Below are 4,824 nucleotides of genomic sequence, written 5' to 3' on the forward strand. Positions count from 1 at the left end.
TGAATACATTCAAGCATTGCAAGTAATTAGTACTTTTCCCATTGACAGTTGCCTGAGAGTGATATGACAGTGAACTTTATTCCTGATAAAGTGTCAATATATATATATTAGTAGTTTATGATTCTGTGATCAGACATATATGCAAGTTACAGAGGCTGAAAATTTATTTATCCTAATTTTCTACTTCCATGCTTTGTTCCAGTACACTCTTGAGCCTTGTAAAGAGCCGGCATAAACTCTAAGAGCAAAAAGTGCTCCAAAATCAGGCATTCAAACCCTTGATACAACTGGTAATTCTATTCTGTAGAAATCCAGAAAGAGTATAGAAAAATTGTTTCCTATACAGCATTCACAGGCAGGTCTGTGAAACATTTGCCTGGAAAATCATTTATCTGCCCTATTCACAGTGGATCGATTGCAATCTGTAGCTACATCTCCATGGACAGAACTACTCACATTTATACTGAGGCTTAAATTTCATGTTCTGTCAAATAGCCTGGGCTTTTAATAGGACACAATCTACAAACACCTCAGTGATAATCTAATATATTGATTTTCCCCTTCTACATTTTCTCATATGTAATATCATTATAATCAGATAGTTTCTTGATTCTTCTTAGTTCCTGGTATTACTACTACCTGTGTACACACTCACAGACTCCAAGCAACAAATCTGTTCAAAGCACTGAAAAGAATGCTTTGTGATCTTTCCCTTTCTGGTACTCATAAAGAAATGATGAATTTTCCAAGTATTTTGTAGGTATTTATACATCAATGAACTTGAAATCCAATGGTTGTATTTTGTGCTCCTCCAAATATTTTTGGAATAATTAACTTCTTTTGACCAGGTCCTTATCTCCAGCACTACGAAATCAGCAGATCCAATAGAGTGGAAAGAGCTACTGTACTCTTTTTTTTTTTTTTTTACTTTCTGTAATTTACAAGCTGGATCACCAATTTATCTTCAGCTAAATCACACATAGAGCCTGCTTACATCAACAAGACCCACACAACTTTACACTGAACTATCATTGTGTGAGTGGCAGGAACAAACACTGTCAGGAAAGCACTGGCTAGGAATAGAGGATATAGTCAGCAACAACAGCTTACAGGTATTATGCCAGGTAATGACAACCTTTCAAAGGCAGTGGAAGATTTACTTTTATAATCTGAAGAGATCAGGACTTCATGAAAGAAAAATTTTGTTTTAAAGACACAAGGAAGGAGACCTCTGCTATGTGGGACATAGTGAAAGCAGATGTGAAGAAAGAAGGGAAAGAAAAAACTGAATTTTTTTTTTACATCCTAGGAACAGGGGCAAAGCACTGTGGATATAGACCTTGCAGGACCAAGAAAAGCACAAAGGAGCAGATCTTGAATGCTGATGTCCCAGCTGCCAGAAAACCTCCCCACGTTTTATGCAACCTATGCTATGTCCATCTCCTAGCCCTGGCAGTGAGTTATTTCTGAATCCTGAAAGGATAGATGGGAGAGCAGCAAAAGTCCTGAGTTCTCCCTGCTGGACCAGGCTGTGCTGGTCAGAAACAACCCAGAAGGACATGCTCTGCTTAGTGATTGGACCAAATGCTACTGTTAGAGACAGGGTAATGTGATTGAATTAACACTCTTCATTCTTGTCTTTTTAACATATGCTTTCAAAAATTCCCACAGAGAGCTCTGGGAACCATCAAAGGCCGATCCCAAAGATCAAATCAAAGCAATGTCATAATAAAGCCAGTAGAGGTAAGGAAAAAGTGGAAAGGGCGAGTTCCTTCATATCTGAGCAAAATAGTATAAAATTCTTTAATAATCATGCCAATAAAATGGGAAGAAATTGGCCAGATTATTAATGTGCATTAATATGCACGTTGTAACCACGAAAGCACCTATCTATGTACAGGGAGCAACAAGATAATCCTTAAGAAGAGGTCGAAGAGATACACACAAATTGTACTTCCTTTCCTTTTGAAAGGTACAACAGCATAATTATCTGTGATTCAGAAAAGCAAATACAAAGCCTTTTTTTTTTTTGAATATGTATTTTATGCTTGTATTTGCATAAAAGTGTGCGTTTATACGTCTCCATAAATACACACAGGAATACGTACTTACGCACATACACGTCCTTGCACAGGGATTGCTGTCTGTGGCACAATGAGCAACCAGAGGCAGCCCCAATAAATTCCACCTCCAGTGAGTGAACAATGCAAAAATTCTTGTGGTAGAAACATAACTTGCATCAGCTGGTGCAGAAACCTGAATATCTCCTTGCGCAGCTGGCGCAGAAGAGCCTCTCATGTCCTGCTCATCACACACTGGTTTTAGCTTGCCAAGTGACAGAGCCTGCCACGCCAAGGGAAGTAGGAGAACTTTCTGCCATGTGAAAGAGCTTACTCACTGAAAGAGAGTTTCCTGTTCCCCCCGAAAAGAGCTCCCTTCCTAGTAGGCTTCCTTAGAGAATAATTTCAGTAGTACAGAAGCAATTGTACTTTAAAAATTACCTAGAGGGAAACAGGAGAGGCAGCTAGTCACTGTCCTTGAAGCCTCCCTCCTTTTTTCCATCCAGAGTGTATCAGATGTGCTCTGCCATTTGAAGGATACTGAAAAAAACTAGCTTTTGCAAATTTTATTTTTCCCTGCAGAATATTAATTTTGAAAATGCAAGGGGCTTTTCCATTTGGGAATTTCATCAAAAACATACCTGACTTTTATATTAATTCTTCCTCCTCAGGCTGCATCACAAAGCCCTGTCCTTATCTCTTTCTTCAGGTTTTAGCCTTTGAGCTTGCAGCCTCCCTGGGGTTTGTCCACAGGCTCAAGCAGCCTTCCACTTCTTGGTGTGCAGCCTGTGACCCTGTCACTCACAGCTCAGGAGCAACCCCACTGCCTTCACAGCCCAAAGAATACAGTTTTCAGTCAGGTGCATCCACCTGAACATGCTTTCAAAGCAAAAGCATTTTTGCCTGTCAACAGAGCATCTCTTCACCATCCTTAAATCTCTTTGGTGCTATGCACACAGCTGAGAGGAAAGAGCACTCCTAGCAACATAAGCTAAGGATTTTTGGTGCCCAAGTTCTAAGGGTTTTTTATCACCACCTCATGTGCATAACACCTAAGTGCCTGCAATTAACACCTCAAGTTCAAATCAAAGCCCTTTTACAACCTCTTTTATATTTTTTCTAGTGTCTTAAAGGGCACTCTTCACACTGCAAAATACAGCTTAGCTGAGAGTTTCAAGCAAAACCCATACTCATCTACAAGGTCACACACTAGGCAAGCACAGAAGACCACATCCTGCAATACTGCAGTTACTGCTGGTGTGCTTTTGAGCACTTTCCTCTATTTAGAGAATCAAAAGTGCAGTATTTAAAGCTGTGAGACATCAGCAACACATTAAAGAGGCTCAGCAACCTGAAGTCTTATGGGGTGTATGCAGAGACATCCCCTTCACTCTATAGGGGGTCTTAGTGTCTAAGACACTCTCCCATCCTCCTCAGAGGAACAGAACTACAATGGCACTTTCTCAAGGAAAAGTTTCCCACTAGAAGCAGACACATCCCTCTGGAGGACAGCATTCTTACCATTAACTCCACCCTCCCTGTTTTTCATGCTGTGGCTCCCCCAGATAATTATCTCTATCTAGAGCCAAATTTGGCAGGTGAAGGAGTTATCAATCATATCCCCAAAAAGGAATTGCTTTGATCACTGACAAAACAAACACAATGAACTTTTTTTTCCCCAGAGTCAATCTGCTGTCCCAGAAAATAGTACACTGCTGTGAATATTAGGAAAAAAACTGTGTAAGTTTTACAGTAGGATAATCTGCTACTTATTCTGTAGGATTTTTTCAACCACCCATCAGAAAGACTGCTTCCTACAAAACTCTCAAGGATTTGCCCATGAAAGTTCTGGTCTCGTGATGTTCTAAGGCACTTGCAGAGACTGAGCCACTTCTGCCAGGGAGCAACAAATGATTGCCCACTAAAACATGATCTTCTCTTCCACTTACCAGAAATAAACACAATGGTCTTCAGTACAAGGGAGGAAAGCCTTGACAGTAAATCAGTTTTCTGAGTAGCAGCAAATATGACTTATTGCTCAGGCTTACAAGAGACAAAATCACAGGCTGCTGGATGCCGATTTATTTAGGAAAATCCAGATTAACTGAACTGTATAGTGGAAAATTTGGCTTCCCTAATTTCTACAGAGGCATCAGTCATTCTCTTATAAGTTCCTCATTGCATGCAACCCAGATAGCATTGCCCTTTTCTTCGGCTTCATCCTACTCCTACACATTTCAATTACCAGTTTCCCTATTTTTTGCTACTTTTGACTATCCTTCCCAGCACAAGCCCTTTGTGTTCTGAACTTCCATTCTTTTTTTTTGCAGATAGTGGCTTACTTGAAGCTCATTCCTGTCTCCCAGCTACAAATACTTCTTCATATTCCCCTGGTTACTAGTTAAACACAGCCTTATTTTCTATCATTTGGGTTGCTTTCTGTGGGCCAATGTTAATGGATTACAGTCAGTTTACCCAGGCAGCACCTTCCTGGCCTTTTGACTGTCACTAGTCATCACACTTTCCATTTGGTGCATCAACACAGCATGTCAGTTACCATCACAACCAGACAGTCACTGGAAACAGAACATGGGATTGCTTTTAGAACTGTCTTTGTTAAAAACATGAAGTCATTCATCCTCAAACAGTGAACAGGTTTCTGTTTTGGGAAAGAGGAGGGGCATTGTTGCAAATGGAGGAATTAAATTCTCATGTCATCTGACATAAATCTTCTTAGTGATTATAAATGGGTATGACTAGCTGA

This window comes from Manacus vitellinus, unplaced genomic scaffold (genome assembly GCF_001715985.3).
Source record: "Manacus vitellinus isolate BGI_N305 unplaced genomic scaffold, ASM171598v3 scaffold_18_pilon, whole genome shotgun sequence".
In the NCBI taxonomy this organism is placed as follows: domain Eukaryota; kingdom Metazoa; phylum Chordata; class Aves; order Passeriformes; family Pipridae; genus Manacus; species Manacus vitellinus.